We start from the raw sequence: 11,173 nt of genomic DNA, 5'->3' as shown, positions 1-11,173 counted from the left end.
GACAGATTAAAAAAAAAACAAAAATGCTTGCAGTGTATCCAAATGTGAAGAGATCTGCAGTCATTTCAAATGGGAAACCTGCTATTAGCACACACAATGGATTCCCCAGCTGAAAAGAAGACGTAAATTGGAGTGAATCAAGCATTCACTGCCAGCAGATCTGCTTCTTGTGTTCACTGATGAGATGTAAATGTGCTTAGCAAGAGTACAGCATCAGAAAGAGGAACATGAAATTATAATATAGTGACTGTAATGAGAATGGGTTAATTTGTAGCATTTCTTATTCTAATTACTGTATTTGACACATGGGAACAAAACCATTTTCAGCCATTTTATTTTCTTGTTACTCTCTCTTATTGCAAGAACAAGAAACCAGAGCAATTGGAATGCTTTTCTATTCTGTGAACTACAGTAGAATGCTGCACTGTTTTGACCCTTTCAATATTCTGCATAGGTAATTTGAGACAAGACAGTTCAGTTACGGTTTCAGCAAAGAGCATTTAATGAATCCAGAAAAAGTATAATTTGCATGGAAATAGCTAGAATCAATATATATATATATATATAGTTTGTGTACAAGATTGTACTCAGAGAGAAGAAAAATACAAAAAAACAAAAACAGAAACAAAAAGAAGCAAAAGAATGCCAGAAAATAGAAACTGCACAACATTTCTCCACCTCTAGCAGAATGATCTTTCAAGTGAAATTCAATTTGTACAAATTTAACCTATTCTCAGAGTGATGGATTTCTAGTTTCATCTTGCAGCATGTAAATTATCAGTGCAGAATTATTTTGTTTGTAAGAGAGTTGTCCAGTTGGTGAAAAATATCCTCTTCCCCATGCAATTCAGAAATTAATCCATTATTTTGACAGAAAATAAGTATTCAGAGGTTAAGACACTTGCCATTCAAACTAAATGGATGTATTTTGAGGCCTACAGCTTCTACATTTTCTAACAGTAGCTACACAATTATATCTCTAAAGAACGTAGAAACGTGAAACATAACGTTTCAGTAAACACACAAAATTACTGATAATGTGCACAAGGTCAAATTTTGAATGAAATATCCTGATAATGTTCATAGAAGTACTGGCAATTTTGCTAAAAAATCCTTCTGCACCTTACCTCTATGGGCTTGGTATCTGTTATTTGAGTGTTACTGCATTTATGTGGAGATATGCACTTTTCAGACAAATGTAATTTAGCTCTGCTTTTGTGAATTGCTCCTGGTATTCTGTATCCTCTCCCTCCTTTAGAGAACATAAATGTATTTCAGATTACAGTCCTTAAATCTCACAGACCTGAAAGTATCAGATGAGGGAAGATAATTTAGAAAAGGAAACAATAAAATATAAAAGAACGGGATTTTCCTACAAAATAATTTTCAAAAAGATAAGGTAGCTACATCCACTTTTTATTAATATGAGAAGGAAAATCAGAATAGATTCTTAAAGGAGACTGACATATGAGCTTTGTGTTCCAGAATGGCAGTATAAATAAATTTTAGGCTTCTCCCCATAATCCAGAGCCCAGGGGACAGACATCTTAATCTTTTTGTAAGAGAAGGATTACAAAATACCATAAGCCTGAACTTGGAATTTAAAGTTTCTGGATCTTGTTTACAAATGTTTATCTCCCATTAGTTTTACTCAAATAATAACAGAATGCTCATTTTCTTGAATTAAAATACTAACACAATTTGGAAATTAAATCCATAATTAGAGGTAGAAGGAGAGATGGAAAACAACATTGAAATTATGTTATAAACTTTCCAAGAAAAGGACTCTCAGATAGCCTAACTTGAGGATATCACAGAAGAGTGCATTTGTGTTGACAGAACAGTTATGCCCACACTAGTAATAAAGCAACTCTTTTCCTTTTCAGTTCTCATGAAATGAAATAAAAAAGCTATGAATTAAGGTTGCAGAAAAGGGATTATATGCTGAGAAAAATTATTATGTAACATAAATTTTACATTATATGCACATACCCGTATGTATATACACACAACTTTAAATCAGTTAAATTTATTTACCATTGATATTTCTTATACATCACAGTAAAAGAATAAGATATTTGAGCCTTACTATGTTTCTATTAATATATGCATCTCTTTGAGATGATTGCTTGGTTTCTACCTGTCACTTGCTAAGGTAATAGGGCTCCTGTAGATCCTGTGTCATGGGTGTTAACCTAGATGTCTTTAATACGTCAGAGTACCTCAAATCACAATAGACACCTGTTTTTGGCAACTAACTTGCATGCCAGCTTCTGGGGTCAGGATTTGCTGAATATCTCTGCAGCTGTAACAACAGCAGTCAGTATGGCAAGTTTCAGGCACTGAACTATAAGATAGATGAGGCATCATATCCAGACTATAGCTGCTGATCTCGAGAATGCTGCAGATCTTCTATGTGTTTTGACTCAAACCTGCCAGTTCCATTTAGGTGTATAGGCATCTAAGATGGCACTATATACTTATGTTTATGTATCTGAATCTTGCCCTGAGTCTCTATTAATTATAATAGGAGCATAGACATCTAGTTCAAATGTAGATAATGAGCAGGAAACTTCACTCATTGCCTCTACTACTGCTTTATTAATAGTAAAAATTTGAAGGCAGTAAGATGATGAGGCCAAGATATATATATATATATATATATATATCACATTTACTTATTTAGTCTTTCTTTTAACCCATTTTCATTTAGTTGTATTTAAGTTAATGTTGAAGTGAACTTAATGCTATTTCTGGTGGGAGTAATTCAAATCAGGATCTATTTCCATTTATTCTTTCCCGTTCCATTCCACCATTTCTACTTCTTAACACAATTTATTCACAAACCAGAATAAAATTTGTGAGAAATACAGTGAAACAAAGTATTATTTTAAATTTATTTTTAAACTTTCTGTTTAATTGAATTATATGTTTTAGCAATAAGTTAATATTTCACAATCAGCATAAAATAACGTACATTTGTCAAAACATCTTTCAAGACAGAAGGAATTGTGGCTTTAATGCAGTACATGAAGATGAAAGTAAAAATTAAAGCTATTTGTATATTAATAATTGTAACAGTTTATAATAAAAGTGAACATTCAAAAATAAAGGTCAGGTTTTGAGAATTTTGTTTTGTCAGATTCATTTTAAAATAAAACAAAACAAACAACAACGACAACAACAGCAACGAAACTTTTTAGTGGAGGTTGTTACAGTTACCAATTCCTTGTAACTGTACCCAAGGCCTTCTTTGCTTCCATGAATCACAATGATCAATGCAAAACTATAAAGATTATATACAATCTTCAAACCATCTGGTCAGTTCAGCTTCACGTTGCGTCTTCTTTATCTCTGATATTTTATTGTGGCTTAATATTTAATTCATGATCCTTTCTTCTGAAGCCTTTATATATCTTCTCTCTCTTTAGCAGTCACATGTTGTTGCTACTTGCATATCTTCCCTTTGGTACTAGGCAAGGAATTCAGCCTTCTATGTAACTATCTTTGAAAGAAAGCAAGAAAACATACCATCAAAAAAAAAAAAAAAAAAAAAAAAACACAGAAAAGAAAGAAATCTGGACTGGTTAGTAGAGAGACTAGAAGGTCTTCAAAATGGCAACTGGACATATCAGAGGAGTCCAAGACAGGTACTGGGGAGACCTGTTTATATGTGTGTGTATGTGTAAATTTTTTAACATTGACAGACCCTCATACTGAAAATATTAGAGAAGAGGACAAGATTAGGCAATTGTTTGTGCTGAGTTTACACCCTTCTATATGTATTGCTCTATGTGGCTTGCATAAGTACATATGTGGGTTCAGTGTCTGCCTTTGGGGAATACAGGCTTGCTCTCACCATTAACCAGTGCTGGTAGCAGGGAAGTGTAGTAGCCATCATTTGTGTCATACAATTAGGCAAAATGTCACCAGCACTTGCTACCTTTGAAAGTCTGACTTTACAGATTTCCATTTTTATTTTAATATATATAATTTGAGTGGGTATTTTATATCAACTCATTAATAAAGCATTTCTAACTTTCATTTTGTATGATTTCTTGGTCCTTACATGTTGGTAATAAAAAATACCCACAATTTGAATAGAGGAATGGAGAACCACAAAGCAGGAATCGGTTGGTCAATAAAAGAAAATTAAAGGTTTGGTACTTGGCTCACTGGCATTCTTGGTTTCGCAGAAAAGTTTCTATATCTGAGTTTAAATGTATATATTTTTTTTTATATATATGTACGCATATTGTGACAGTCATACCTGAAATAAAGCAAACTTAGCGTTTATCATCCAATGGAAGAATTTTGTCTCTGTGTGTCTAAAGGACTCATACAAATGTTTGTTACCAAAATGTACTCCTGGAGCATTGTTCTTCAAGTAGTTATTTTAATACATTCAATACATAAAATCTGCAAACCTTAGATAAAATTGTCAGAATAATATGCTTTTTTTTTTTGATTTTTTGTTTTGTTTTGTTTTTACCTCATTAGTGAATGAACTGTAGTGATATGAAAGTAATATTTCTCAAGAAGACACCGAAAGAGCTGAGAATGATTCATTGTACCTAATACATGGCCACACATTCCATCCAAGCAAGGAAAATATAATAATAAAAACAACTTTACTGAGTCATTTATGTGCTTTAGTATGCAGTTTCTTTGAGCTGAATACTAGAAAAAGATAGATGTTTTTGACTTGAGAAAGAATTAAAGTCATGCTCTTTGTTGGCAGTAATATCTCTTATTAGCACGCAAAAAAAAAAAAAAGAGAAGATTTAGATGTGATAGACACAATTCATAGCATTCATCTTCTGCTGCTACTTTCAGAAATCTTTTTTACAAACTGCTTCAGCTGTAAGAGTTCTAAGAGTATTAGCTATTCAGGGAATAATTGTAAAAAGAGCCATGGGACTTAACAGCAATATTTTCATGTCTAACTATCAACAAGGGAAAAGAGAGAGGCTCATCAAACTGACAAATATGCATCTGATATGAATCAAATGTTGGAAAAAAGACTTAGAATAAATGTATGTTGTCTGTTTATAAGAGAGATAAACAATAGAATACAGCGAATTTAATCTGTTTATACATATGGTCAATATCATGGGTAGAAATGTTTCTTTATGTAGACTTCTCTTCATGTAAATGATTGCTTACATGCAGTAATTACAATGTCAGGTAATAATAGCATCCTTCCTTTAACAGAAGCAGCATGGTCGGGATTAATTCAGCTCAATTGTTACAATTATGTATGAAAAATGCATGTTCTTTCACTCAAGTGTAGCCTCAGTGGAGTTTTATACATTCATTGAACAAGCTTTTCAAGAGTAAAACTCATTGTTATTGTCCAATTCAGCTGTATAAGTGGAGTGTAGCTAGCTCCTTTGAACTTCAGGCTCAAATCAGGCAGTAAAAAAAGAAATAAAAATCAAAGCTGCTTTTGAAAGGTAAATCTATAGCATCATGTGGAGGTGAATGGATACCACTTTAGTAGCACTTGGGTTTAGAAATAGAAGTTCTTTTCACATGACCTCCCCATGTTCACAACAGCAATATAGCTGGCAAGTTTTGTTGTGCTGTGTTTTGGCTCTGTGTATCTATGTGACCTTTTCCTTGGTAGGTAGACCTGCTGTGCAGTCAGAAAATAAAGCCCTCTGCCTGTCCCAGGCTGGCAACACTTACTGGATCACATTAAGCTCTGATCAGTGTCCTAAGCAATTAGAACAGCGTTGGTTGGAAAATTTCCATTTTCATTTCATCAGAAAACTGAGGAAGCTAGAAGCAGAAAATATGAAATAAAAATAAAAATAATAAGCATAAAGGGAAGTTTAGATTCTGTTGACTTTGCTGAAAACCTGAAGAAAGACAAATGCTTCACTCAGCTTTAATAATGAGGCTTAGACTGGATCTGCTAGCAGTCTTTGTGCCACCTATTGCAAATGCTCTATTTATGTTCTATGTAAAAAGTTCAATGAAGCATAGAAACATGTAATTTGTGTAGAGAATGGAAGTTATGTAATTTTTGCTGGCATAAACAATGCAATAACTGCTCAGAAATAGCCTTTTCCATTCATGAATGAAGTCCATTATCTACACTGTCTCTCTGCTCATTCTGAGTTGGGACATGATAATAAAAGAAAGACATCTTCATTGCTTCAGAGCTTTAGTTTTCAAATAGCAAGCTCATTCTTGTCTTCTGATTAAGGAGCACCCATGTTTTACAGACACTTACTAAGTTGCCAGCCAATTAAAAATTTGGATATGTTTATGTGTATTTGATTGGACTAGCTTTGCAAAAAGGACTTTTTTTTTTTTTTTTTTTTTGATTTATCAAGCAGATTAGACTCTGTAAGTCAGTAGATAAGTAGTACTGAATTAGTACTGAATTTTTATTATTATTATTGTTGTTATTACTATTGTTGCCATCACTGTTGGTAGTGGGAATATTTAGGATAAATGCAGAGTGGAGTGTTTGCAATGTAGCTTTCAGGCAGAATGCGTTAGCTGTCTGTAAGTAAAGAAATATTAATTATGCCTTTATTCATTTTCTTTTTGTTGTTGTTGTTGTTGTTGTTTTTTTTTTTTGTTTTGTTTTTTAATGCATTTGCTGGGGAGGATTTGTTCAGAGGGGTACTGACAAGGTTGCTAAGGGCATAGCACATGACATGATACATTTGGATTTTCAGAAAGCCTTTTGTAACATTCCACATGACAAGTTCCTGCTTAATTTCCAAGATGAAGCAAGGATTCAGGGCAGGACATGGGCAGAGATACAGAACAGGTTGAAAAATAGCAAAACAGTGGCTATAGATAGTTCCTGTGAAAGAAGTTATGTCAAACCAGAAAAAGTGTTATTTGAGGTCTACAAGGGCTAGTGTTTAAAAGTCTACTGTGCATTTATGTGCTTTAACTTATAAACATGATCTACACAAACATTAAACAATTGGAGCCTAGCTGCATTTTCCGAGGGCAAAAAAGAGAGAGGGTGAATGAAGGCCATACAGACAACTGAACTTAAAAGGGATTTAGATTAGATTTTTAAATAGGTTATCACAGAGGGAATTAAATGTAATGTTGTGAAGTAACTTACACAGTTCTCCAAGGTATTGACCATTACAGAGATTACAGACAACTTACTCCTTATTCCCTGAAAGAAAGAAGTGAAATAGTAGGGGCTGATATGGGCAACAATTTTTTTTTGTTATTGATGATGGCTGATAGGAGGTCGTCATTTTAACAATGCATGAGTAAGTTCATAACACTGATGTAACTGTCCTTCTTCCATTTCTGTTTGGCAGCTTTGGTAAAATCAGCTACTTTACTGATTACTAATAGGATCACTAACAGGATCAGTAAATAGTTCTTCCTTCCCCTTCCCTTCCCTTCTCTTTTTCTTTTCACTGCATCCTTGGTTTAGAGATCTGCAATAGACGTTTCAAGTTAAACACTGCAAACACACAGCACAAATGACTGTCAGAAGAAGTTTCAATATTTTGATATGATCTATATTTTCTGCAGGACTTCTAACGATTGCCAATGATTTGGTATTCTTTTTCATGTTTTACTTCCTGAAGGGAATATCTTTGCTAGCCTAGAAAGCCTGACATAAACTGTGTCAGAAAAAGGAATATTCTCCTAATCTGGATCAGGGTCACACATTCATTTTGAGATTCTGATGGACTTTATGAATAGATAGGAATGAGGTGGTAGTTGAGTGTTTATGTTGTTTATTTTTAAAATATATGTTTCCTTTTGTCATAGTTACATTTTAAATAAAGATACCTGTGCTTTGCAACAGTTGCTTGCTCCCTGGGAATTGGTTGTCTTCTGAATCACAGACACCAAACTGAACTTAGAGTTGCAAAGCATAAGGACTGCAGTCCTACAAGGACTACAAACTAAAAACCTAATTTGGAGCAAAAGTAGCAATATGCCTCAGTCTTCTCCCAGGAAGGTGACTGAGGTGGTGTGGCATCTAAACAGGATAACAGTGATGAAGAAAAAAATTGTCAGCATGCTATTAGCACAATATGACAATGTAATTCTCATTTATGTCTAATTCCCAGAAAAGAGAAGTGGCCCACAGATAGGGCTGATGGTAAGCCTGACCCTAGGCCTTTTAACCTCTGTAGACCTCAGCTGTCTCTGTTCCTCCTATTCATTATCACACAGAAACATCAATAACTCTGGAGTTAAAGGATTTGAAGGATTTTATGAACGATATGGATTTAGGCATTGTTTTTGTTTGTTTGTTTGTTTTGTATTTTTTCCCTTTTTTTGAGGGAGGGGGAAGGGAGCTTGTTTATTTTCTTTTCCCATGATAAAGGAAATACTTGATGGATAGAAACAAGTGACAATTTTAAAGTTTGAGGTCATCTCCTCGTAATTAGCTTATTATTTTACTGCTGATTCAACCCAAAGAGGAATTAGCTAATAACAAAAAATGGCACATCTTGAAACAGGAGAAATTATTTCATGATACCTGTGATGTATATAAATGAAATAAAGTAATAATAAAGCAATTATTTTGCCTCAGTTATAGAAATCTGTATGGTGAAAATGTTTGGTGTTAAGCTTCCAGCTTCCATACTGTATGCATTTCATGCAATTTTCTATAGACTGACTCTACTTTGATTCCATGAACTGAAGACTGCATATATTTTGTTTAATTTTATCATTCATATTTTATGAGATTTCTCAAATATATGAAACAAACTTCATTCTCCGAACAACATCAAAGTGTTGCTTCAGAAATTTGGAGCAATAAAAAATGGCATGTGTCTTTAAGTTCAAAATTGGTCCATCTCATTATGACCCTTAAAGTGATTTTATTTTTCTAATTCTTTCTTTTTCAGATAAAAGATTTTAAAAAATAAATAATGTTAAACCTGTCAAAATCAGAATGTTTCAAGATCCAGATTTTTATTTGTAGTTGGTATTTGTACTTAGTTGTGGCAACAAAGCAGAGACTCATATGTGAACGATCCAAATCATTTATAACAAGTTCTCATTTACATACACATTCACTAGTTTCCCTTTTTAGCTTTCCCATCCACCCTTGCAACTTTCCCATCTACCTTTACATGTCAACAAGGCATTCCTCAAACACTCCTTAACCATGCATAGAGATGGTTATCCAATCAGAGCCATGAGCCATTTCTTTTACTTTTCTCTTCTAGAGATGTCCTTGGTTCTCAGCCCTGCTTTCTCATGCTTTTTATCTTGCTTCACAGCTGCTGCTCTGAATAGTCTTTCTTGTATTCCCACACTTAGTATTATAGCATGGTGCTGGTTTAACTCCTTTCCCCAATCTACTATATAATTTACATACAGAGGAGGCATCAGGCTAAGATGCAATTGATTGAACATAATGTCTACAGAACTGTTTCAGCTGCCTGGGTACCAACTGTTGCTTCTGTATGTTGCTGATCTCCAATATTTGGTGGGTACTTTATCTGAAAATCTGAGATAGAGTAAACTTCTTGTCATGTACTAAATACTAACACAAACTGTTATCTTTTCTTACAGGAAATTAGCCAGACAAATTTCATTGTTATCTTTTACTGAGATCCATTTGAACAAACAAATAACTAAATGCACTTATTAGTATTCTCTACATGCAAAGCTTTTTCATGTAGCTACAGGTTTAATTGTGGATTTCTCAAAAGGCAGTCAAGGCACAGAATGAAGGAAATGGAATTAGAATTGATTCCCCACACTTAACTTTAATATACTTTCAGGTTTCAAAAGGCATCAAAGTTAGAGAGAGTGGGTCAACTCTTGACATTTTTAGAAAGCAAGTTTTATAGCTTCAAGTGCAGCTATTAAATTCATTTCTGCCGCACCCCCCCTCCCTCCCACCTTGAGAACTTTGAAACTTATTTTCTTCACTAAGGAAGAAAAACGCAAAACAAGTAAAACATCAACACAGGAATATCCATTAACATCAGTAATCTTAGAGACCTTTCTTCCCAGCACAGGAAGATTTATATGACTTATCAACAATTGCTAAAAGACTAGAGCAGTGATAATGAATAGCAAACTAAAAACGTATATTCACCATCATCCAACCTCTTCTACCTCCCTCCCTTAAATGAATTACAAAAAGGGGCAATGGAGCCTGTGGTCAGTCCATAATGCTTCATGACTGCCACTCTTTTAAGGTCACTCTCTCCCCTTGTCACAGCATTAACTAGATCAATCTATGCCCATGACAGGAGGGCAATAGGCCCCTGCCCCCCCCCTCTGGCCCCACAAAATGGGAAGGGAAAGGGAAAAGGATAGGGAGATAGGATCTGGGCTCAAGGAAGAAAGAAAAAAAAAAAAAAAACAACAATCTATGGAGGAAAACTTATTTTACTAACTAAAATATTGGAATGCAAGATAACACAATATAATACAATCTAATTGAAATTGAGACTAATAAATCAAATAAAATAAGAGAGAAAGAGAGTTCCTGAGACCGAGTCAAACCTGAAAAGCTTGGAACGGCTAGGAAAGCACCCACTGCAAGGCAGTAAGAGACTGCCCCACCCGGAAGGGCCAGATCCCATGACTTCCGTAATGTATAGGGATAGGTACCGGGATGGAATTGGAGCATTAACACTTTAACTCCCAGTGCAATACATGATATTATGATGTGGAATACTGAAAACCAAAAAAAAAAAAACCACAAAACCATGACACCCCTGCTCCAGCATGTGGTCCTTCCCAGGGGATGTCATCCTTCCAGAACTGATCTTGTGTGGGCTTCCCGCAGGCTGCAGATCTCCAAGCACTGCTCAGTACCACAGAGCCCATCCTCCAAGAGCTGTTCCACACAGGCCCTCCTAAGTGACAGCTCCCTTAGCCCTCCTGCCCCACCACGATATCCTCTCCAAGGACTACAGCTACAGCTTGGGGCTGCTCCTGCAGGGTTATCCATGGGCTGTGCCTCCTTCAGCCCTCATCCACTGCTGCCCTGTGAGCACGACTGCACATGGAGATCTCCTCTGTGCAGTGCCAATGGGCTGCAGGGAGACAAGCCTGCTCCTCCATGGGCCTCCCTGGGCTGCAAGGAGCTTCTGTTCCATGCATGGAACATCTGCCTTCCTTCTGCATTGACTTTAGGGCAGCAGTGCTGTTTCTCTCACGTTTATTCACTCCTCTCACAACTGCTGTTGCA

The 11,173-nt window shown here is 35.3% G+C and overlaps 1 long non-coding RNA gene across 1 annotated transcript; it reads right to left on the bottom strand.

The window, feature by feature from the left end:
* Positions 1–478: 478 nt before the first annotated feature.
* Positions 479–10,957, bottom strand: LOC146545758 (uncharacterized). The gene is made up of 2 exons (XR_014880976.1): positions 10,483–10,957; positions 479–7,156 (listed from the first exon to the last, which is right to left on the bottom strand). It is a non-coding gene; the product is annotated as an uncharacterized LOC146545758 (long non-coding RNA).
* Positions 10,958–11,173: the final 216 nt, after the last annotated feature.

This window comes from Meleagris gallopavo, chromosome 1 (assembly GCF_905368555.1).
Source record: "Meleagris gallopavo chromosome 1, MGAL_WU_HG_1.1, whole genome shotgun sequence".
Taxonomy (NCBI): Eukaryota; Metazoa; Chordata; class Aves; order Galliformes; family Phasianidae; genus Meleagris; species Meleagris gallopavo.
This window is presented reverse-complemented; position numbering and strand designations above follow the sequence as displayed.